Source organism: Mus pahari, chromosome 5 (genome assembly GCF_900095145.1).
Source record: "Mus pahari chromosome 5, PAHARI_EIJ_v1.1, whole genome shotgun sequence".
NCBI classification, from domain to species: Eukaryota; Metazoa; Chordata; class Mammalia; order Rodentia; family Muridae; genus Mus; species Mus pahari.
Window position 1 is genome coordinate 142451219 of NC_034594.1, and position 25712 is coordinate 142476930.

The following is a 25712-nucleotide window of genomic DNA, read 5'->3' on the forward strand; positions in this document are numbered from 1 at the left end:
TCTCTCTCTCTCTCTGTCTCTCTCTCTCTCTCTCCAGTTACCATCATTCTCACATTACAATCAATGCTTACACTGAGATCCACCTCTACTTTTGCCTGCCTACCCTTTCCAGGCCATGTACTTTCTCTGAGTTCTGTGAGACTCTGACCACCCTTCCTGTGTGTGCTTTCTTGTCCCTGCACAGCTCAGCTGCCTTCCCTGTCTATCCATGCTCAAAGCCTCTGTCATTCTCATCAATCCACTCTCTGTTCTGTAAACCAAGGTGTTGTCTCTGAAGTCCACATTGACCATGACACTTGGTTCTTTATCTGTCACTTACCCTGGCAAACATGGCAAACAAAAAGAACATGGGGGCAAACATGACCCCAGTCCTTCCAACATCCCAACTTCCTTTCAGCCCTTTTTATCTGTTTATTAAGTGGACATCAGCTAGGCGCCTAGTGTGCAAGCCTTTGGCCTTAGCTTATGCTTTCCAATGCAAATGGAAATAACCCACATATCTATCGATGAGTTGACAGACCTGGGAAATGTGGTTCCTTAAAAGTCACCAGTCAGCTCCAGGCTGTCGTTTTTGCTCATCTCTCAGTTTGCCTGGTAAGCTTACCAGGGGCTCAAGCTGGGGAGATGACCCCTCACAAGATCATGGACCTGAGTCTGGATCCCTTAAACCCATGTCAAAAGTCAAGGATGGTGGCAGATCCTCACAATCCTAGAAACAGCGAAATGGGAAACAGAAACAGGCAGATCTTCAGAAGCTCAGGGGCCAGTTAGCCTAGCCTACACATTGAAGTCCCATGCCAGTGACAGACCTTATCTCAAACAAAAAATGGGAGTCACCTGAGGACTGACACTTGAGATTGTCTTCTGACTTTCATTCATTTCCTGCTGTGTACAGTCATGTCCCCATACCCCCAAGTCAGTCATGTATACATACACAGAGATGCATGCACACATGCATACATACACACATACACATGTGCGCACACACAAGTATGCACGTATGCACACACAGAGAGAAACCTTCCTGTACACAGTGACATGGCCATGATCACCGATATTCTCATGCATCATCATGCCCCCTGGAGAACTGACCAAATATTTCCCATGATACCACTTAGCCTGTGGTTAAGTGCTGTGTCAGACTCTGGTGCCCGTCTTCCACTCACTGATCCACCTGCTTCTTTCTACCATCCTTTGAACTCTGTGTGTTTGGCACCCAGCATGACCCTTTAGTCATGAGAATCTTCTAGCATGTTCTTGCAGAGGAGGCAGCATTCCTTCCATGACAGCACTCATGATAGCATGCTTGGGTGTTCATTGTCTCTCGCAGCTAAGGTGATCATAGAGAAGAAATGAGTTTTGAGGGTTTCCGACACTGACAGTAGATTTATGAATCCTCGCTGCAATGTAATTAGCAAATAAGAATCATCTCTGTGCAGTGCCCTGCAGTAGTTGACCTTTAGACTAGTAAGTAGCAGAAGCAGATCTTAAACCCTAACCTATATTTATATGTTATATATTGAAACCTATATTATAAATTATGTGTTCACAAGAACTGATTAATTACGCAAATGTCACAGAAGTTCCTTGAAAAACTAAAACCAGAATTACCACATGATTGAGCTATCTATCCCTCTCTACTGGGTGCCTGTACAAAGAAAACAAAACACAAGAAAGGAAACCAGTGTGTTCAGACACTATACCTTCCAATGGATTGCAGCCCAATGGCTAAGAAATGGAACCCCAATGTCCACTGATGAAAGAATGGATAAAGAAAATGTAGGACATATATGCAATAAAATACTCTTCCATGACAGGGATGAAACCCTGCCATTCGAGGTAACCTAGATAAAACTGAAAAACATTAATAAAGAGAGTCAGGCACAAAGACTGCTCTTTTCCCCTCCTGGGTGGAAGCTTTAAATAGAGTTCATTGCATAGCTTTAAGAGGGTCCCTGGAGGCTGGGAAGACCCAAGTTATGAACGGGGGCAATGGGTACATATGTAGGCACTGTAGATGAAACAAGTCCATTTGTTTCCCTTGTGACTTGCTGGAAAATGGTGCATTCAGCTTCATGAGGCCGGCATGATTTTTATTTGCATATGGGCACAGTTGCCCTAACTGTTCCTTCCTTTCCCCATGACTCATCAAGCTTTGGGGTCACTAAGTGTTCCAGTTGAGAGATACAGATTCGATGTGAATTGAGGGGTTCCTCTCTGCCCTCCATAGTCTGGACTTGGCCTATCAGAAATGAGACAGACAGTCAATAGGGAAATGGAGCCCAGGTAAAAGTCTCATGTCTTCCCTGAACCCAAGCCTCTTGTGTGAAAATGCGTCCAGGCTCCTCGAAGCTGGCCTCTGGAAAGCTCTTTCCGTGCACACATTTTTATGGTGCATTAATTTTCCTTGTAAGGTAGGATATGGGAAAGAATTTAGAAGTACATTTGAGCTGATTGTTATGTCTCTGAAATTAATGTCCTTATATCTAATTACAGAACTAAACTGGACTATTAGAGCCCATAATTAAAGAATATACGTAACAATGAAATTACAGTGGGCAGTGATTTGAGAAATGTCCTAATTATACTCTGTGAACCTGAAGTCCCTGGCACACCCTCACATTGCTATTTTCTTTGCAGAAATCGCTCCCATGTGCTCATCTCTGAGGTCTACATGTCTCCAAGTGTGCTCATGTCACAGGACAGAGAGGCCCTGAGATCAGGCCCACTGCAAACTTTCACATAAACCAGTCAGCACAGCACCCCTTTATGAGAACAAGCATCCACTGGTGGAGGGGATCTCGGGCTGGGGGCATGGCTCAATGGGTAAAGTTCTTGCTGAGTGAGAACCTACGCTTGGATCCTCCAGAACCCATGAGGCACCAGCGGCACAGCCCCCTTTGTCCTTGAGTTCTTGCTGCAAAATGGAAGACAAAGATGGAAATTCCTAGAACTTGAGGCCAGCTAGTCCTGGGTATGTCATGAGAAACAGCAGAAAAGACCTTGACTCAAGAGGATGGAGCACAAAGGCTGACACCAAAGGTTGTCATCTGGCCTACACTCCTGTGTCATGGCACACATGCTGTGTATTCACATACACAAAGTAAAAGTTAAAAGCATTATATCTCTCATTATAGTAACAGACTGGGTGGAGACTTGTCTAAATCTTTTATTTAGAAACATCATCAAAATGTCGATCTGATTAAAAACTAAAGTCTACATACAAATCATGTGTTTATTTAGCATATAAATAGCACACGTGCATAATGTGTGTGTGTGACTGGAGAAAGACAAATCCTATAGTTTATATATGAAATGTCCCCTCTTGGGCTTGTATGTTTGAAGAACTGGACACCAACTGATGACATTGTTTGGGGAGGACTTAGAACCTCTGAGGGATGGAGGTTAGCCTCGGAAGTGGGCCTCTGAGAGAGTGGGCCTTGAGGTTTCTAGCCTGGCCCTACTTCCTGCTCCAGTTCTGCCAACAGCTCCGCTGGGATGAAATCAAGTAGCTGCCACCACAGAGCCACCTGCCAGCACTCCTTCCATACCACTGAAGGACTGGATTCCTTTACGCCCTGATCAAAATAAACCTCACCTCACTTAAGGTGCTTTCGGGCAGTTACTTGGTTGTCACAAGAAGCATAGTCAGCGATATGATGTGGATCCGGGAAACTATTTTGTGAGCAATGCTATAAACGATTCAGAAAAATACTGAGTAATTAGCCATAAAAGCCAAAACGCGAGGCCTTAGCAGTGTCTGAGCTAGTTTTCTTGTCAACTTGACACAAGTTAGAGTCCTCTGGAAAGAGGAACCTCGGCTGAGAAAACGCCTCCATCAGACTGACTGTAGGCAAGTCTGTGGGGCATTTTCTGGATTAAGGATTGAAGTGGGACACAGCCCACTATGGATGGTGCTATTTCTGGGCCCGTGGTCCTGGTATAAGAAAGCAGGATGAGCCAGCTATGGAAAGCAAGCCAGTCGTCAGCATCCCTCCATGGCCTTCAGTTCCTGACTCCAGGATCCTAAGATGCCTTGGGTTCCTTCTCTGCCTTCCTTTGATGGTGGGCTGTAATGTGGAAACACAAAATGAAATAACCCCCTTTTCTCCTCGGGTTTCCTTTGGTCACGCTGCTGTGTCACTACACTAGAAACCCTGCGACAAAGAGGAAGTGCACCACCACGGAGTGCTGTGACGTCAGACACTTTTTACTGCACGTGCGCTGACTCATTTCATCCCAGCCACTGCTCTATGAGAGGAACGCGGTGAGTTCACAGAATGACCACAGCACACGTGAGTAAGAACATGCCCAGGTGAACCGGGAGTCAGGCAGGCAGTGCCGGGTTTAGAAACCAGATGTCTACATGCAGAGCTCAGCAACAGTCCGCTGGAAAGTTACCAGTGACAGAGACGAGCTCTGAAGACAAAAATCGTGAGCTCTGGAGTTTCCGGAGGAGAATCCCCTGAGCTAAAGAGACCAGAAACAGCAGCAGAGTTGCAGAGAACACAGGGAGTACAGCACTGCAGCTGCGGCTGCGCAGAGTGTCCTAGATCCCCACAATGTTGTAAGCGAGAAATGAACAGCAAGAGAGAGAGAAGTGGCACAGGGCGGGTAGGATGAAGGAAGTGACTGTGTGGATGGCAGAAATGGGTAGCCAAACACCACAAAGCTTGCAGCTGGGGTGACAAGAAGGCAGATAAACCTGTCAGAGGCAGAAAAGGATGGAGGGATACAATGGAGAGTGAGTTCTTCACCGGTCTACCTTTGACACAATTGTCCAGACCGCAACTGCTGGTCCAAGACAAGCGCCTAAAGGGACTATCAAGTCGGAGAGGCTGATCTGTGAGAAAGGTCCTGAAAAGAAGGGTCGGAAATCTGGGGCATCCTGAGAAGCGCAAGGAAGGAGACTTGGAGGAAGAAAAGAAGATGCTTAAAAGATTTGACTCCGGAGTAGGACAAGTATTGGAATTGGTCACTGCCTCCAGGGATGGAACTCCCCCACAGGCCACTCCCCACTTCCTCTATCACAGCCACACACTGAACAGGTGCTAATGACTTGATCAGTTGCCATTCATTCAAATTGCTCAACAGTTAAGCGGTGGAAGGTAAAAATTCGTGTGTGTCTAGTTCACTACCAAACTCTGACAGCCCTGCGCCTGGCCTGGAACTTAATTTATGTGTCCTGATTATGGCACAAATAAGGGCAGAAGTGGGAAAGCTGGGATTATGGAAGCTAAAAGGTCATTCTTGGCCCTATTCTATTTCTCCACACTCCCTGCCTCCCTGGACCCACATGTCAGCCTGTTTCTCATGGCAGCTCTCAAGCTCTAGAAAACACCTCTCTGTGATGCACACCTGTGTTGCAGAATGTGTGTGTGCGTGTGTGTGTGTGTGTGTGTGTGTGTGTGTGTGTGTGTGTGTGTGTGTTTATTGACAGGGTGCAGAGAGGCCAGGCCACAGCCACTCTTTCCTGAGAGCCCACACCTCTCATTTACTGTGAACCTCCTGGCACTGAAACCAAAGACTCAATCCAGCAGTTCAACCACCATACCGAGCATAAGATGTTTACTGTGGCTGAAGGAAAAAGCAACATCGCACCCTCGGGCTTTGTACCAGAGTCAAATCCCTGAAATGAGCGTTCCCACTCCTCCCCAAACATAACCACTTGGCTCTGGCAAGGCCGGGAGAAGCTGCTAACCCTTCCTAACCATGGAAGCCACTATCAGCCGATAACTGAAGCAGCCAGAAGTTTGCTCCTGTCTAAAGCAGCCGGAGTCAGAGGCATGGGCCGAGCTGACTTCTGCCAATATCCTTTGAAGTCTTCCAATCTGTGTTAGACAAGTTGTTGGTGGTTGTGATGGCGATTCTTGGTTGTCCTCTTGACTACATCTGGGGTTAACTAAGATCCAAAAATGTTCGAATGAGGGATGTGTGTGTGTGTGTGTGTGTGTGTGTGTGTGAGAGAGAGAGAGAGAGAGAGAGAGAGAGAGAGAGAGAGAGAGAGAGAGAGAGAGAGAGAATAGTATAGAACAGCAAGCTTCTAAGCAAGGAAGTCAAGAGTAGCCCTGAAGCACAAGGACTTCCAGGAAGTAGGTCAGAAACTGCAGAAAGATACGGAAGGGCACAGAGAGGGCACCTTATAAACTTTCTTCTTTCATTCCCGTGCTATTAAGTCTAGCTTACATCTTTGAAGCTCTGACTCCAGCCATGCACAACTAAGTATGTTCTTTCCATTCACCTTCACAAATGGGATGGAGAAGATATGCATCAAAGCAGATGCCTTTTGTTCACAGAGAGGGTCTGTTTTAGAAGCTACAAACTCGAGGGAGCTGTGGCTTAGATGTGAAGGCCCCCTCCAGGCTCACGTGTTTGAACACTTGGTCCTCAGCTGTTGTGGAAAGTTAAGGGAATTTTCAGAGGCAGAGTCTTGCTAGAGCAAGTGAATCACTTCAGGGGAAGACCTTGAGGTTTGGTAGCCCAGTTCTGTTTCCTGCCCACTTCCTGCTTCTTGAGTATAAAATCAAAGTGACCAGAGGCCACAGGGCCACCTGCTCACATACCTTCTATTCCTTGATAGACTATTCCCTCAAACCATAAGCTGAAATAGCCATCTCTTAAGTGGTTCCTTAAGAGGCATTTGGTTATAGCAATAAGAAAATGAATGCATAAGGTAATAACCAAAATTCTAATAATTTTAAATGTGGAGAAATTAAGAAGAACAGCAACAGTTACAAAATATGACATAATTGGCTTTCATGATTATCTGTTTGAAACCGGAGCCCCAGCAGAATTCCTCATTGCAGACATGTAAGGTTGACTTCACAATAGCACTCATGTGTCTTAGCACATACAGAAGACTGTTGAGATGGAATCTTCTGGAAATACGATAAAGGACTGAGAAAGCACAATAGGGAATTACTAATTTTATGAAAAAAAAAGGAACCAGGACCGTAAGTCTGACCTGCCTCTGCACTGCTGGTGGGCTGACAAAGCATCCATACTTTGTTAGCTCAGTGCCCTGGAGAGAAACCTTGTGAGAAGACAGAAATGAATATGTTTCATTAAAAATACTCTCTGCACAGGGCATTCACATCACCCCCTCCAATTGTGGAACATTGTGGAAGAGGGGGACAGACAGACTGTTCATGGCAGAGGATGAGGAGCAGTGTTGGAGAACACTCGTCTGGATAGGACATGAAAATTACAGTCATGCGCACACAGCAGCCATGGGTTCTGTCACAAGACAGATGCACATGCCTTCCAACACACCATCATGGACAAGGGGTGCTCATGAAACCCCGTCCCTTTCTAAGGAGCTTCTAGAAGCTAATGGCTACCATGGTCACTTCTTGCAGTCTAATGAAGACCCAGAACCTTTGCTAGGAACAATGTGGTTAAATACACAAAGAGTATGAGACTACAAAGAAAATCAACTAAACTGAAACACAATCATCAAAAATATCAGAAATGTGCCCTGTATGGGCAAGATATGGGTAGCCCCTTTAACAAGATCCAATCAAGGACCTAAAACTACAAGTTTTAAGCACCAGTGGGTGCCTCCTGTAAGAGTGACAACAGTATAACATGGTATGAAATGTCTTTGATGTCTATTAATTGGAGAAAATGATAAATTTTATTTATACTTTAAGGATAAGTACATAATCTTTTCTTTCAAATGTCATAGATAGTCTCCTCTTCGATTCTGTCACCTTGGGCTCTTATAGGAATCTCAGATTTGAAGACCCTCACTTCACCCCACTCATTTCCCTGTCACTAGACAAGTTCGGACTTAACACTAGTAGATAAATATTGGGCATGAAAGTAAATTTAAATTCTCACCCAGGATGGGAAACCCAAAATATCCTACATCCACCTAATCCAAATTCTAGATTATATATTTATTGAGGTTCTGCTTATTTTTAGCAAGTAGTAAGAAAAAAAACTGAATTAAACTAGGGTGAATTCAATTTTACCTTTCCACTATAAAAAAAAAATTTACAAAGCAAATCATTTATATGAATGAGGTTACAGGAAGGACGTGAACCACTTTAAGAAAGCAAACTGCTTTAACCAGCATCCCAGGTGCAACAGCCACATGCTGTAACTAAAAATCAGAGCACCAGGGCTGGTGAGATGGCTCAGTGGGTAAGAGCACCCAACTGCTCTTCCAAATGGTCCGGAGTTCAAATCCTAGCAACCACATGGTGNCTCACAACCATCTGTAACAAGATCTGACTCCCTCTTCTGGAGTGTCTGAAGACAGCTACAGTGTACTTACATATAATAAATAAATCTTTTTTAAAAAAAAATCAGAGCACCAGATTTGACAGAGGGCATTTTTGCCCCAACCAGTGAGTTTACTTTTGTTTTAAAAAAAAAAAATCTGAAATTTATTACACTTGGTAGTAATAGAAATAATTTAATAAATTGCTTGTACTCAAAGGAAAAAGTTAACAAAAGAAATGTATAATTTAGTATAAACGTTTCCCGATCATTATCAGCTGAGTACTTGAAATCAGATCTTCTCATAGAATCCTGTGCCTGCTGGTGTCAATTATTGAGACTGGAATATAAGCATCCCAGTGGACCTACCTTTCATTCCGTTAGGAATTTAAATTATGAAAGGTCTGTTTCCCCAATCCATCACCACTCCTGCAAGCCAAGCATATGCTTCTACATGAAGTGAAATGTCCCTGCCTAATAGCGAGCTGCTGGAGGTGTGCCCTGTACCTCAAGAAAGATTTGTTCGAGTCCTGACTCTGCCTGCATGTAGGACCTACCATGCATACAGGGACACGGGAGACGCTCTGACTTTTCACCTTCTGGAGTAGATATCATCCAATGGATCTTTATGAAAAAAAAAAAACAAAACAACAAAAACAAAACAAAACAAAAAACAGGCAACCACAGGAGGAGGCTAGATGACCACACAGGTAAGACTGCATGGGTTCAGGAGGCACGAGAAGCCGGAGGGTGGAGGTGGGCTACCTCCCTGGAACCTCCAGAACAACCTTGGCTCTGTTCCACAGCTTGGTATTGCATTTTCTCCAGATTTGTGAGTCTGGAAGTTTCCTTAAACACTCTGCTTCTGGTCACTCGTCATAGAATCTCTAGACAACTAAATAACAGAAACAGTCAAATCCACTGTTCTTTTCCTTCAGAAATGTTTTCTCATAGATCTCAGGCTAAGGTTTCGTGAGTCTAACATTCATAGGCTCAACTCAGGATTTTAAACATCAGGGCATAAGCTTGACTCTCCTGCTATTGACTTTTCATCTCCAATGGCTTTTTCTATAAACTCTCACTTACAAAGAGGCTTCTGCCCATAGCTTGTTAGCTGCCGAATGATTGATACACTAAAGGTTGAGTTAAGGTAGTGTTAATCTTGGTTTCTGATTTTTTTTTTCCTTTTAGCATCTTTAAGTCTGTACCCAAGGAACGTGATTCCCCCACACCCCTAGTCCCACTCCAGGTTCCCTAAGGTTTTCCCACTGTGTCCACATTGAATTGTTCTCCTTTTGTCCAGCCTCCCTCCTCTGCTCTTGAGTGACAACTCAGTGCATCTGTGAATTTTAATGACAAAGCTGGTACTTCCAGTAGAGAATTGAGGAAAGTGCCATTAAAACTGATCCTAACCAGATACCTACAGACCCCCCCTAAAACACTTCCCTCCAGGGTGAGAGTAGTGGCCTCCTTAGTATGCACATCCTTCCACATTCTCCTGCTGCCCCTAGGCAACCTAAGCTACACCCATACTCTTTGGGTGCCATATTGGAGACGTTGCAAAAGGGATGGTCATGAGTTGTAGGACAATCATCCCATGCTGACCCCTCTCACCACTAATGTATTTGCTCCTAATTATACCTTTCAAATGAATTTGGTCTTGAGACTGGGGAAGAGGGCAAGAGTCTGCTTACTGGTCCCCCCCCCTCTCCTCATGGTTTTGGATTTATTCAATAAAATCTCTCATGGTTTTGTTGAAGTGGGATCAAAGGAGCTCTGAGCCAGCCACAGTTTACATTATCAGAAAATCTAGATCTGGTACAATTGAGCTGTGAGTCTGTTTGTGTCTCGAGCAGGCTACTCCTCCCATACGTTTACTGTGTTTTCTTCATCTGTAACCGAAGTAGCCATCTCTACCCTCCCTCCCAATGGTGTGTTTATGAGTCAGGAGAGTAGTAAGTGCTCAAATAACTTGTTAACAAAGTCAGCTCTTCCCCCAGGTTTATGGGTGTACGTGCATAAGGAGGTCACAGAATGATGTTTGCAATCACAAATCACCAGTTGATGGTGACAGGTGATAAATTATGGTTCACTCCAACAGTGAGGAATCTTGTTTTCATTCAAGCCATAGTTGATTCGGAGAGGGAAAGAGAGGCAGAGATGGTTCTATTTTTACAATAGCAGATGCACACAGAGCTACAATCTTTGTGACTTTGGGAACATGCCAGGAGCTGTAAGGTTAAGGCAAGCAGCATTAGGAGACATGCCAAGGAAGGGAGTTCACATTATTTAATTTTTGAGTGGTGGGCTAAGGTTAGTATGACAATGACTTGTTTGGGGGATTTTTTAACACGAATAACAAAACCCTAAAGGAAGTGAAATGCTGTTTAAGTGTCAGGTTTCATCATGTATCAGAGGACACATCCACACTCCTTAAGGCGAAAGTGGTTTTGACAATATTGAGGATTCAGACAGGTTGTCATGCAAGCTAGACAAGAACTCTCCCATGGAGTTCTGTCCCTGATCTTCCCTTCCCTTTTTATTTTGAGAAAGGGACTCGTAAATGTATCCAGGTTGGTCTTGAACTTACTCTGTAGTCCACACAGGCCTTAAACTTGGGATCCCTCCTCCTCAGCCTCTAGAGTAGGAGTATCTGGACTTACAAGTGTGTACCGTCCAAAGGGAGGCATTCTTATCTGCCAAGTCTTCTCCCCCATGTACACACACACACACACACACACACACACACACACACACACACACATTCACATGCTTTTAAAGAGCTGGAAGAACTAACTAAGAACTGATTAAGTCTGAGCAATTTCCCATCACCCAGTCTGCTGTGGCACTGAACCCCTTCTGTAGTCCACACTACTCCTGTGCCAGCAAAGCTGTCCTCCTCTGCTGCTCATCCATTCATCTTACAAACACTTAAGGAATGTCCACCATGTGTTTTGCACAGTACTTGGTTCCAGAAAGACAAACAAGAAATTCATAGTCCTTCTGTGCTGCTAATAAGATGAGAGATTTAGAGACATTTCATCTCTGTCTAAAAGACCATTTAATTAAGTCCTTCTACCCATTGGTGTTGAATTCTAATCCCAATTATACTGTCTGTTATATTCTTGGCATGTGCTATGGTTTTAATTTAAAAGAAAAAAAACAGTATGTGAATGGTCAAAATTTCATACATAGCCACTATTAATTGAAACCACTGGGAATGAATCAAGAAGGAAATGGGACATGGGATGGGTGAAGAAAGTGTTGCATCTGAAAAGTGGAAATGAGGGAAATGTCACTTCTTGCAGCCATAGCCTGTGAGGAGGTATGGATGGGAAAGCTAGAAACAAGGCTCACTCAGCTATAAAACTATTGGACAACTTAGTGATTATCCTCAGAGTCTCTGATGTACAGGCACACTGTGTGTCAGGGTCTGAGAAGGAACTGATCTGCCAGCTCACACAGATGGGCCGACCTGGTCACATTGTAAGAAGTATTGGAGCACTTTATAGTGCTTAACACATGCCCGGGGAACATGGTGTCCCCAAGAGCAAATGCAAGTTCCAATATGGGAAACTGGGCATGGTGGAAATAGAGAATCTTAAAGACAATGCACTGCGGTAACTGATATTCCCTGGGATTCAGTTCCCACTGTGGACAGCAAGCCAAGCAGTGTAGACCTTGTTTTCCATGGAAGTCACAGAGCACCCCATAGGTTTGAGGGGTGCACACATACAAACCCTGCATTTTGTTGTTGTTGTTGTTGTTGTTGTTGTTTAGCTAGGATTGGATTGATACATGTAAAAGAAGAAAATCCCCAGGATTTTTAAGTATTCCCTCTAGAGAGAAAAAAGATACTTTCATAACATCTCCCCCTCTTCAAATGTTATATAAGGTTATGTATTCCTTTTCTCACATAAAAAATAATCTCACACACATTTATGACAGTTTAATTATGTAAAGAACCAAGGATGCACCCCTAGCCTTCATCTGTAAGCAAACACACTTCACTATGATGGCTGCTCTTAATGATCAACTTGACAAACCCAAGAAGAGGGCTCCTCAACTGAGGAATTACCTCCATCACATTGGCCTGTGAAGATGTCTGGGGACATCTTCTTGATTGCTAATTGATGCCGGAGGGCCCAGCACATTGTGAGCAGTGTCCCTGCAGAGCAGGTGATCCTATGAGGTACAAACATGCTAGCTGAACAGGAGCCTAGGAACAAAGCATTGAGGTACAGCTTCAGCGCCTGCCTCCAGGTTCCTGCCCTGTGCTCCCGCCCTGGCTTCCCTCAGTCATGGACTCTAACCTGGAAGCTAAAGGCACTCCTTCCTCTTCAAGTTGCTTTCTCTCGTGGTGTTGTATTATGTCAATGGGGAACCAAAGTAGAACATCAACATGTGGGCATATGTATGCATTGATTGTGTACTTTTTGTATAACTTTGTTAACTTCTATTTTTATTTCATTTAAAAATACAAAGGTCACCTTGTGTTATCTCACACTCCAAGAGAGCATCACTGATTGATAGATTTTTCACACACACATAAAATTTTGACCTCAAAATCGGCAATTTACAACATTCGTTTTTTATATATACAAAAAATGTTGTAATGAGTTTCTTTGTGTATAAAGCCAGCTCCTTTCAGAGCAACCCCTTGGTGCATTCATAAAACAAAAATTCTTAAACAGTATGGATACTTTTTAAGGTCACTCGTAAATCTTGTCTGGTTGGTTTCTACTTTTTGTTACTTAATATATTAAAAAGTATATGATTTTAGGATCAGAAAGAATTAGAGATTTTTATCGAATGAAAGCAACTTCTATTTTAATAGGTTTATTAATTAATAAATATTCCCCATGTTTAAGAAAGGAAAAAACTCTCCATCTCTCGCTCCTTGGCTACTCCTTGCCATGCCCATGTTCTGCTGTCTTCCCCGCAGTGCTACGGCTCTTTCCTCTTCTCAGAGGCCCTCCCAGCCTCTAGCATTTATGAAGGGGAATTCCACTGCACATTTCCTAGCACGGCATCCATGGGCTCATCCTGAGGCTTCTGCATCCTTGACCAAGGCTTTGGAAAGTACAATTTTGCAACAACTGCCAAAGATTAATGGTGTTTTCTTCATCCTAGAGGCCTGTGCTTTCCACGATGTTTTCCCTTGGATGCAATCACTGTCCCTCGCTCTGTAGCCACAGAAGGCTGTGCCTCGTTTGTTCCTCCCAGAGTTACTGTAGTCACTCTCCGGTGAGGGCAGAGCCTCTTCCTTTCTCTTCTGCTTGGCATTGTTTGGCTGCAGGCCCCCTTGCTCTCTCACTGGGCTACCCATCCAGGCACCCGCAGCTCCTAGCTGCTTTCCCTTCCAGCCTTTCTTACACAGTGTGATGAGATCAAGTTTTCCTATAGTCTTTAACACTTACATGGGAGCGAACGTCTAGTATTTTTCAGTGTAATAATAATAGTTATTATTATTACACTGAAAAATACTTATTATTATTATTATTATTATTATTATTATTATTATTATTATTATAAGGTTATAAATGAATAAGCCACAACATAAAACACCATGGGATCAGTAGGATGAAATCTTCTTTAGCACTAAAATAGACATAAGGAAAGTTAAATATTTTAAGGAATTCCCTGAGGTGTCCATGGAAGACATCAGGTAGTTTTCCAGGCAAGTTCTAACTCATTCCTATAATCTCCCAGAATTGGCAAGATACAAGCCAGACTCTAGAACTGAAGCGAAGAAAGGACTTTGAATTTGTGCCTACCCTACCTTCTCAAAGAATCATTCCGGTGCTAAGCTATGCAGACAGAGGGGGTAGAAAAGAGGGAATTTGAACTCCCAGGGCTGTAGCAGATTCTTATAGAATCCCACATAGACCCTCCTGGGTGCCAGGGAATTCTGCTTCCTCCTATGCCTACCTCCTTTGAAATGTCGTTCTCGAAGAAAAGCCAGGCTAGGTCCCTCACGACTTGCAGATCAGAACAGTGTGCCACATCCTTGAGTGAGTCAGTGAAGCCCTGCCTTCTCCTCCCACAACCTCCGGACTCTGCTCTGTGTTTGTGGAGCAGATGCCTGATCCCAGCGCCTCTGAAGTTCCTTGCCCTGAATCCTGTCTTCCGTCGTTGTGTGCAGTCTCGTACGCTTGGCGTACGGGTGCAGCTATTCTAGGAACTGTGGGTGCCATCATCTCACAGTTCAAAAACCCCAAATAAGACACAGGTGGTGGGATTTTTCCCCAGGAAATTAAAAGAAGGAAACATCTGAATCTGGCTACCCAGAAGCCAGACCAGAAGTGGGCGGGGACTAACACTGCTTCTCCAATAGAAAGAAAATGCAGGTGATGATGAGCCCGTGCAAAGGATTGTGGGTGTCTGTGTTTGTGCACGCATGCACATATGTGCTGGCATACATATGTATCAGCGCACGTGTGAAAACAAGAGGGTAACTTTAGGGAACCAGTGCTCTCTAATTCCCTACCATCTATTTGAAGGAAGGAAACAGGAGCCCTGTGCCCTGGGAAGCAGGGACTAAGATTAGGTTCAGGCTTCGGTAGCAATCCAGTGAACACCGCCATCAAGGGACACTTAACTTTATTCTCCACAGCCCACAAATGGGAGCTAAAATAGTCAATATGATATGCAAACTTCTAAGACTGAGAGTTGAAACTATGAAAGCAATATGTCTTGCTGGCAGCCCATGTTCTGCTCAAAGAGCAACAGAGTTTGTGGCTGGTTCTTAAAGATCAAAGCAAAACTAACAGATTGAAATCTTAGAAAACACTAGTTCAAAATATGTCATGTGTATATATTTTGTTCCCCCCCCCCAAGTATATCTTTCTCCTGAAATTTTATGTTTATGATATCTCAAACCTCATTCAGAACTACCTTCACTCAAACGGACAGACACCAGGAATAAAGGTCTCTAGAGGTGACGTCCCCCTCCCACCAGAGCAAGGACAGCACAAATGCTGAGTCCCCAACATGGCATCCAGATGTCTTACCCCAGCCAGCAGCCAGGGCTCTGTCCCTCTGGCAGCTCTTCTCCTCTGCAACCTTATCCACTGCTCCTCCACCCACCCTCTGCTCCAAGTAGACTGCTATTTCCTCTCTTCTCCACTTCACGTGCCCGGCCAGGTCTCTCTGGGTCCTTGTGGCCTAAGCCAACTCCAACAATAACAACCGATCACACACCCTCCCTTCTACGTGTTGAAGTTCTTCCTAGCGCCAACATTAAGCTGCAGCTCCATGCCTTCAAGCCTTAGGGCAGTTCTTCTATAATATTCCAGAATCAGATGCCATTGTCACTACCCACCTGAGCATATGCAATTCTGTGTGTGTGTGTGTCTGTCTATCTGTCTCTGTCTCTCTCTGTCTCTGTATCTCTCTGTGTCTCTCTCTCCCCATTTCTCTCTGTCTCTCTCTCCATCTCTGTCTCTGTCTCTATTTCTCCCTCTCCCTCTCCCTCTCCCTCTCCCTCTCCCTCTCTCTCCTTCTCCATCTCTCTGTCTCTCTCCTTCTCCCTGTCTTTCTCTGTCTCTGTCTCTATGTCTCTCTCTCCTCTCCATCTCTATCTCTCTGTCTCTCTCCTTCTGCATGTCTGTCTCTCTCTGTCTCTGTTTGTCTCTCTGTCTCTCCCTCTCCCTGTCTGTCTCAGTTTGACTCTCTTTGTGTGTCTCTCTCGTGTGTCTCTGTCTCTGTCTCTCTCTCCCTCCCTTGTTTTTGCCCATGAATACTTAGCTGGAATTGTCTCTTATTAACATAGTTCTACTTCTTTCCCTTCCAACCACGTCCATAATCCCTAGACTGTCTCAGACACCCAATAACCACCATCCCCGTTTCATTAAAAGTAAGCTTACCATTCAAAGTTCTTGACTCTCAGCACCAACAGAGCTTACTGACCCCCAGCCGCCAGTGCTTTGATTATGTTGCTGACGTCTGTCCAAACTGATACGTGTGGGAGCACCGTGGGAGCACTGCTGGAGCACTGTTAATCCAGAAATGTCTAAGCCAACCTGGTCGTGTTTTACCTCAATTCCCCTCTGACAGATTTGCTTGCCTCCGTTTCTAGTCCATCACTCTCTGCTGGCATACTTATGATAGCGGTGGATCCTCTCTAATTAGTTACTTATCCAGATCCTGCCTTTTCTAAACTAAACCTGACACAACTCGTCATCCGTATGATCACGGTGTCTCCTTTACCTCGGCCATAACGTACTCAGTAGCCAGCACATGGCTCCCAGGTTTGTTTCTATTCAACCTTCATCCATTGCCACTTCCAACACCCCAGGCAGTGCTGTCTATATGTCCTAGAGCACATTTCTTCCAGAACACATGGGACCACTGTCACCCACCACAGATGAATGATGAGGAAGATTCATCTAAGGCATGAGGGAAAACCAAGCTGGGAACTTGAAAACTCAAGGAGAAATTCTCATTGGCCACATTATCAACCAGAAAGGACGCAACTGTTTGTCTGCTTAGAGCTTAACAGTAATCAGTTACTTATGAGTACAATGACCATATAATCATCATCCGAACTGAAACACACAGGAAAAGGAGTTGTTCATAGGTCATCTGGAACTTGAGCTGTGTGGCCACCTGCTTTTTGACAGTCTTACACAGTGGATTCTGATAGCGGAAGTTAACTGCAGCCTTGGGCGATTAAACTCCTAGCGCTCTGCTTGCTTGTGTGGTTGAAGCACAGGCTTCATAGCACAGAGCCTGCTCCATGGTGGACATTAGCGCTCCCAGGGGATGCCGTCAGCTGCTTCAGAACTGTAGTCTTTGAGATGAAGGTAGGACTGGCCAGCTTGCCTTCTTCTCACCTCTTCTCTCTCTTCCTTGGTCTGCTCACTTTCTCCCCATGTCTTCCATTCTGACTCTGTCCTTTCTCCTGATTCTAACTTTCCCTCTGTCCCTCTCCTCTATCCCAACTCCCCAACCTCAACCTCCCCCACCACACACACACACACACACACACACACACACACACACACACACACACTAATAGCCCTCTTATTGTTTCTGGCAGCTCAAAAGAACTTAGATTCTTAACAAAAAAGGCTTTTGCCTGAAAGAGCCTGAGATAGCTCCCAGGTACAATGCCATGGAAGAGATTGGGGATTGGGGGGGGGGGCGACACACACAACCCAAACCAAGTCTCATGTCACTGGGCTGTGTTTAGCACATGCCTTTCATATTGAAATAATGGCTCCTGGAAATAGATATTTCAGATGGAAGAGAGGAAGTGAGACCACAATCAGAACCCCTGAATGGTAGCGCAGAATGAGTCATAGACGAATAACTCTGGGAAATCTAATGGAATAGACAAAGCCCACAATAACTTCTGATTAGTAGCTAAGTATAGCTATGAATTACTCATTCTGAAACGACCATCCCCTGTGAAGGCTCCAGTTAAGAGTCTATCAAAGGAAGGAAGAAAAGAAAACAAGGCAAGCAAGATGAAGCCTGATGCAGCAATCTGCAGAAAGACTTCATTAAACCATGGCATCGCCACAAGGAGGCAACGAATAGTGAGGAATCTCCCTTGATCAGAAACAGGAACATGTACATAGTCAAGAATCCCTGCAACAGAAGAGATTTCCTTGGGTAGGGTCTAAGGAAGGGGCACTGAAGTTTCCCTGTACTCAGGAATCACTTATTCCACAGTTCCACCCGCTTTGCTGTCATTCACACACTCAACAGTATTCCAGAGGCAGTATGGGATACAGGCAAGTCTAAGGCAGTCCCCACTGAGCAGTCTCCATATGCCAGGTGAAGATGCAGGCACAAAGGAGATGATACATCTTAGTTCAGTGAGCTCCTGAATGGGAAGGTCTCAGAGTCAGGTCTAAACCCCAAGGCTCTGATCTTGAACATCTTCGGTGAGCATCTTCCATGTGCCAGCCCCTATGCTAGGTCCTGGAGATACAGCTCCAGCTTAAAGGGGACATGATTCTGATATCCGTGAGCCCTATGCTAGAAAAGACCCAGCTTTGTGAAGCTGCCACACTGTTAGATTCACTGGTGAGATGTGACCTGCCCAAAGTGTGAAGTGAGAAGTCCCGTGGAGACCAGAAATGAAGTCCGGCCAACAGGGAAACTCTCTGGAAAAATCTCTGCAATGTAGCATGCTTCTCTTTATGCCTCAAGTCCTGACTCGGTGTCTAAATCTGCAGCATCTCTGAGATGCGTATTGCTATTATTTACTCTTCTAAAACTGGAGTTCGGATTGCTGCTCTAGACCCCAGTTTTGGTGGTCCTCAATATCATTTTCTTGTGAGTCACTTCGAAGTATTGTTGAAATAGAGCAACTTATAACAATTATTGAGATTGTAATATTAGAAATCACACCCAGGAACCCAGCATTCCCTCGAGTGCTGGGATGGGTAAGTCCAAGACAGACAAGTTTCAACACGACACCACCATGACTCTCAATCTCATGTGCAACAGAGCTCCAGCGAGTGACTACTTACATCAGTGGGTGCAGAACATTCTCTGTAGAACAGAATCCTTGGAAACAGAGGGCCCCTGCTCCTCCTCAATTACTTCAGCTTCTTTAGAAGTCAGATAGCGAGCCTCAGAATGCTCTAGAGCACCAAGTGTCAGGTCGCTTGTAGATTCTCCTTGAGGGGAGAGGGAAAGAAAAGTCATATTTTATTGCAAAGTTTTGTTTCATTCACATTTTGTTCCTTCTTAGCAGCCCCACCCACAGTACACAGCAGAGATCCCAAGCACCCCAGGTTCTTATGGGGCTGGACATATCCCAGAGAATCTCAAGGGGATTTCAAGTCTATCTCCTGATATTGATTGATTTATAAATTAAAATGGAGCATTTAAAATTTATTATATACTCCTTGATGACAATTATGTTAACATGAATATTAAATGCTACAAAAAATAAATTCTTCCTGGGAAGCCTTATGAAAGAACAACATTGTTTTACATTTTTGATATCACAAACATCTGGCTTCATCAAAAATAGCTGGATTATCATATCTGCTTCTGGATTCAATTTGTTGTAGTATCACATGTCAGTTAACCTCTGGAAAGCTCTTCTGTGCACTCACAGCAAAAAGAGAGGGTGGAGACAGTAAGAGATGTCTTGGCACTGTCATGAAAATAACTTTATCACGTGGATCTTCCAAATGAACCTTGAGCACTTGAAGGGATCCCATATTGCATCCCACGTGAGGAAAAGTCTCATGGGAACCTCAGACTATCATTCTTTTGCCCTGGATGCAATTGGTTATCTGTTCTGAATTGTTTTCTAGAAATACTCTACATATAGTGTGTGTGTGTGTGTGTGTGTGTGTGTGTGTGTGTGTGTGTGTGTGTGTGTATGTATGCATGCTTGGTATGAATGTACAGATTTAAGTATAGGTATATAAGGTCAAATGGCACCAAACTGTACATTTCCCTTGGTTCCTCTATTTTACAAGTTAGGGCAAATTCTAAGTTATGCTTTTTTTGCAGTTGCCTCCATTTCCACTGATCCACTGAGTCATAATGAATATGAGCACACACACACATACACACATAGACACTTTGTGTGTATGTGTGTGTGTGCGCGCGCGCATGTGTGTGTGCAAGTGTGTGTGTGTGTGTGTGTGTGTGTGTGTGTGTGTGTGTGTGTATGCACCTTATGTGGTGCCTATGGGTCAGAGGGGTTGCAGAATGCCAACATAAGCATTATTTCCTAATAGGCACAGAGTGGTCACACAAAATAAGAATAGATGCTATGTGGCTAAAGACAGCTTTCTCCATCTTTTGGTTTCCTAACAAAGCACACAGCTGAAATCTTCCAACTCTCAGAACAGCTAAACTTCGCCCTAGGTGCCCTAGATGCCTGTCATTTCATGGCAGGGCTTATTTCTAAGCATGCCTTAGATCAGGGGTCCTGTGCACAGGGCTGATTATGAGTAGAATCCCCTCTCATCAACATCGTGTTGACATGAGGGGAGAGCAAGGCCCTGCTTCTGAAAGCTACTTCCCTGTAGCACAAAGATGGCAAATGGGTAATTCTGTTGGCTTACAACTTTCCTGATTTAGAAGCTAAGGGAGAACCCAACTCATACAATTAACTAAGTTTACAGTGGATCCCTCGGATATTAAACTCTGCACACATCAGCAGTGGCAGACATGAAGATAAGGCACTATGCTGTCATCCCTAGCAGCCTAGGGACTTCCTTTCATCTTTTAGGGACCTCAACTCAAGTAAATGGCAGCAAAGAATGTCAAGTCAAGTCAGTGTGGAACAGGGTTTAGGTTTTATTGAAGATATTGTAATACAGATTTGAAGCACAAGAATTAAGGGAAAGAAAAGCACTTAGGAAGAAAGTAAGACCCAGGCAAGACCATGGTCCTGGGCTTCTCTAAGCCAGAGTCCCACAACAGTCTTTACAATTTAGGGTTTTAGTTCTAAAGCTATTATCTTCAAAGACTTGCCAAGAAACCTAAGTGATATTGTGATTGCTCCTGAGAAGCACCGAATGGGATTGAGAGTTTGTTGCTGGAGAAGGAAGGCATTGTTTAAGCTATCTCTTGAGATATTACTAGGACTTGGTTAGGCAAAAAGAATAGAATGAAAGGCTGAGAAGGGAGTATCTGGATAGACAGGTTGTGGGCTGATACCAATCAATGGTTGGTTGGAAGCCAGGAACAGGAAAGTAACTGAGAGAGCTGGAAGATAGTTGACGGTCAAGGTGGGGACAGGGCCATGAATGCCAGCAGCCTGAGTGGTTCAGACAAAGGCTATGGGAAGCTCTGTAGGGCTGAATGCGGCATGTGAATGACTTTAAAGGAGAGACAGAGAGCATAATAACCAGATAGAACCTGACCTGTGGTATTGACAGCATCAGAGACAAAAAATAATATAGAGTATGATAAATAATAATAATAACAACAACAACAACAATGTAGGCATAGTTGAGAGTGACCCTGTGACTAGCAACAGGAGAAGGAAGGAAGAAGTCCCAGAAGCCTGCGCTTCTTGCCTACAGGAGATCAGAAACACAATCCTTACTTTTTTGTAACTGGGAAAACCAAAAGAAGGATTTGTTCATGAAGAAAGGCTGAGCCTAAACAATTTGGTTTCCCATGGAGAGAAAAAGATAGACATTGCATGTAAAGAGGCACAAAACTGAGCCTGGCAATCTAGTGAGTCTGAGGCTGTCCATACATGGCTGAATTAACTACCTAAATCAGGAATAAATGTTTGAAGTAGATGAGAAGACTAAAGAAGGAGAAGACCAAGAACACTCTTTGGGTCCACTGCTGGCACTAAGTAAGGAAAATACCTATGTACCCTTTATATCTTTGATGAAAGTCTTGGAACTATTTAAAAACAGTTCTTTCTTACAAAACATCAGGGACTCTGACCCAAAATTAAGCTCCTTATTTTTTGCAGATGAAGAACCCCAAATCCAGAAGGCTGATCTATCCAAGGTCACACAGCATCTACAAAGAAAAACTGAGGCTGTGTGAGTGAGCACTGGGGATGAGCATTCATTGCCTTAGCCTCGAGGATGCTGCCCATGCAGCACATGGCAAAGTGGTGTGACAGAGGTCTGGGAACAAGCTACAGACTCCCTTTGTCTCTGCCGCACCAGCCAGCAGTGTCATGCCCAACCATGTAATCAGCTCAGGGGCTCAAACCACATCTTACTCATCATCTTGTCACTGTCCCCATTGCCTCTCCTTCCTGTTTCCACTACTAGTTATTATAGAGCAGAAAAATCACAGATCACTCCTTCTTCTGAATATACACATGATCTCAGATCCCTTGAAAGGACCTTGAGGATCCATATAATATTTAAAAAAAAAGCCACAGACACTGGGGTTGAGAGGTTGAGAGGAGCCCAGTGACTTGCCCCGGGTTGTCAGTTTGTACATTCCAGACCCAAATCCCAGCCTCTTGTTTCTTTCCATTACATTAAAACTTCTAGAATTAAGAGGCTGATTTCTAAATGTTCAACATCCTTAATCACCAGGGAAATGCAAAACAAAAGAACCCTTAGATTTTAACTCACACCAGTCAGAATGGCTAGGATCAAAAATTCAGGTGATAGCAGATGCTGGCGAGGATGTGGGGAAAGAGGAACACTCCTCCATTGTTGGTGGGATTGCAAGCTTGTACAACCACTCTGGAAATCAGTCTGGCAGTTCCTCAGAAAACTGGATATAGTACTACCGGCAGATCCAGCAATACCTCTTCTAGGTATATACCCAGAAGATATTCCAACTGGTAATAAGGACACATGCTCCACTATGTTCATAGCTGCACTATTTATAATAGCCAAAAGCTGGAAAGAACCCAGATGTCCCTCAACAGAGGAATGGATACAGAAAATGTGGTACATTTACACAACGGAGTACTACTCAACTATTAAAAACAATGAATTTATGAAATTCTTAGGCAAATGGATGTATCTGGAGGATATCATCCTGAGTGAGGTAACCTAATCATAAAAGAACTCACTTGATATGCACTCACTGATAAGTGGATATTAGCCCAGAAACCTAGAATACCCAAAATACAATCTCCAAAACACAAGAAAATCACGAAGAAGGAAGACCAACACGTGGATACTTCATTCCTCCCCCAAATAGGGAATAAAATACCCATGGAAGAAGCTGCAGAGACAAAGTTTGGAGCTAAGACAAAAGGATGGACCATCCAGAGACTGCCCCACCCGGGGGTCCATCCCATAATCAGCCACCAAAAGCAGAGAACTATTGCATATACCAGCAAGATTTTGCTGAAAGGACCCTGATATAGCTATCTCTGTGAGGCTATGCCAGTGCCTGGCAAATACAGAAGTGGATGCCCACAGTCATCTATAGGATAGAACACAGAGACCCCAATGGAGGAGCTAGAGAAATTACCTAAGGAAATGAAGGGGTCTGCAACCCTATAGGTGGAACAACAATATGAACTAATCAGTACCCCCAGAGCTCGTGTCTCTAGCTGCATATATAGCAGAAGATGGCCTCGATGGCCATCATTGGGAAGAGAGGCCCCTTGGTCTTGCAAACTTTATATGCTCCATACAGGGGAAGGCCAAGGCCAAGAAGTGGGAAGTGGGAGTGAGTGCAGGGCAGGGGGAGGGTATAGGGGACATTCGGGACAGCATTTGAAATGTAAATGAAGAAAATATCTAATAAAATAAAGTTTTTTTTTTTTTTAAAAAAAAGAGGCTATTTCTAAGATGCCTTCCCCAGTGCCTGATTTTGCCATATGTCTGTGCATTTCTTTTCCCCTGGGGTGTTCCCTCTGAAAAGAGCCCATGGTTCAGGAAGCTTGTGACATACCACAATCTACCCTCTATGATAAGTCTCTCTCTCTCTCTCTCCCTCTCTCTCTCTCTCTCTCTCTCTCTCTCTCTCTCTCTCTCTGTATCATAATGTTCATGCATGTGTACATGTTCATGTGCACATATGTGCAGGCAGGCAGGTGCATGTAGAGGCCAGAGGTCAGTTTTTAGTTGTTTTTCTTATCACCCTCCACCCTGTCTTTGAGACAGTCATTGAATCTGGAACTCACTGATTTGACTAGACTAGCTGACCAGCAAGCGCCAGGGGTCTCAGCCTCCCCGATGCTGAGATTACAAGCATCTGGCACCATGGCTAGCTTTTTACCGAGGTGTTGGGAATCAAATCCCAACACCAAGTTTTCACATCAGCACGTTACAAATTAAGCCATCTCCCCAGCTCCAAGCAATGCATTTGCTACCATATGAAAAGAAAGAAACCTATTAAATCTCTCACAGCATTTTCCAAATTCACTTGATCACGGGACTCTCACCTCTACCCCATTGCTTTGTTATCTACTAACATGTCACAATTTTCCAAAGGTTGTACTCTGGACAACATAAACCTCATTAGCAAGAATTCCTTTTGCTATCTCAAGCAAAATGTTCCCATAGAGTGCTCTTGCTTGTGGGGGACCTAGTAAGGAAGCCATGAGATGCAAGGGAAGGAAAAGAAACGAGTAAATAGAGCCACATGCACTGCCAGCAGCAAAGGGTGAGGTGGCCACACGGTCCTCCGGAACTCTGATCCTAGGCTAAAGACACTGGGCTCCATCCACAGGATCTTGTGTGCTCAGCCTCAGCTAATATGAGAGTGTCTTTCTGTTCTCTGTTAACAAAAGCACTCTCTATCCAGTTAGGTCCCTCCATGTCTGCTCTAGGTCTTCACCATCCTGATCTAACACGTCAGGACTCAAAGTCCTGCAGGGACCTCTGAAAGAAGCTTTCTAATGAATCCCCTACCTAACTCCTTCTCTCCTGCCATTTCCCTTACAAGATGCTGTCCTGTTCATCTTCTTAAGACAACACTGCTTTCGCTTTCACAGAAAGGAATTCTTCAAAACTCTGAAACAACCAGGGTCCCTCACTGACACCTTAACAGTGCGACACAAGGCACTACATTCTCCCCCAACTAGTTCCCCATCACCTTGGGCTCCCCTTCCGCTGACACCCTAGCCACCCGTGCAGCGTGACTGCTGAGCTCTGCATGTCTGCTGTCTCAGCCTCTCCAATTTCTTCTGGTTCTTACCTTCCAGCCTCCCCCCCACAGCCCTGAGGTGGAAGAAGTGATTCACTCACTCCAACTCTCCTATGTTTGCATGTCTTGCTCTTTAACAGGTTCCTGCATTTCTTGACCCATACTAAGCCTGGGAAGGGAAAACATCGTGCTTCTCAAGTGTACTTAGAAAGTAACCGGAAAGTATCTTGGTGGACAAAAGAAAGGGTCCATATTTGTCTCATGACTATAAATTAAGCATGCAACTTTAAAGCCTACAACACTTCAAGTCAAAAACTAGGAATACTAACCTCTTTTGAGAACGCAAAAGCATTTAGAATAGATCTTTATAGTTAAAATGATCTCCGTCTTTGAAAATAGCGAGGAAAAAGTCCTCTTAGAGGACCCAGGGAATTTCAATAATTTTCCTAAAGACAGAGCAGAGCTTTCTACCACTTCTCCATCAGCTTCTTGCCTTGGCTCCAGTGGGGGGGGGGGGGTCTAGACAGGGTGTGTCAGCTGTCCTGTCTCTTAACAGTCCAAAGAGGCTGATCAACAAAATTCATCCCAAGAAGGCTTTCCTTCCTGGCAACATCGATTTCCTTCCTTCGTTCTTTTAATTGTATCACTATCATTTTGTAATCAGCATACTAATATGCAAGTACAGATTCCTTTTAACAACAACTACAAAACAAACAAGCAAACAAACCAACCAATCCTGGTACCTGAGTCATCTGTCGTCAAATGCAGGTGTTTTACTCACAGTGTGTACGGACCCGCCTGAAGGAGGCCGCTAAAACAAATAGTGACCCCCTGGACACTGGCTGGAAATTTCCTATTCATTGGCTGGAGCAAAGCCTGATATATATATTTTAAGCATTTTGGGTGAGTCTGAAGCATATTGGAAGTTTGAAAGCCAGATGGAAGGCTGGCCTAGTTTTTAAAAA

At 44.2% G+C, this 25712-nt stretch overlaps 1 protein-coding gene across 4 annotated transcripts in view; it reads right to left on the reverse strand.

Moving 5' to 3' along the window:
- The window catches only part of Ddr2 (discoidin domain receptor tyrosine kinase 2), a 130454-nt gene that overhangs the window by 89695 nt on the left and 15047 nt on the right, over nucleotides 1–25712 (reverse strand). For 3 of the 4 annotated variants that reach the window (XM_029538725.1, XM_029538724.1, XM_021197458.1), the window contains exon 2: nucleotides 18714–18863. The gene's annotated coding sequence lies outside the window, so the exon portion shown is untranslated. Of the gene's footprint in view, nucleotides 1–14157; nucleotides 14224–18713; nucleotides 18864–25712 lie in introns of those variants that run through there. The other variant, XM_029538726.1, reaches the window with a different exon arrangement.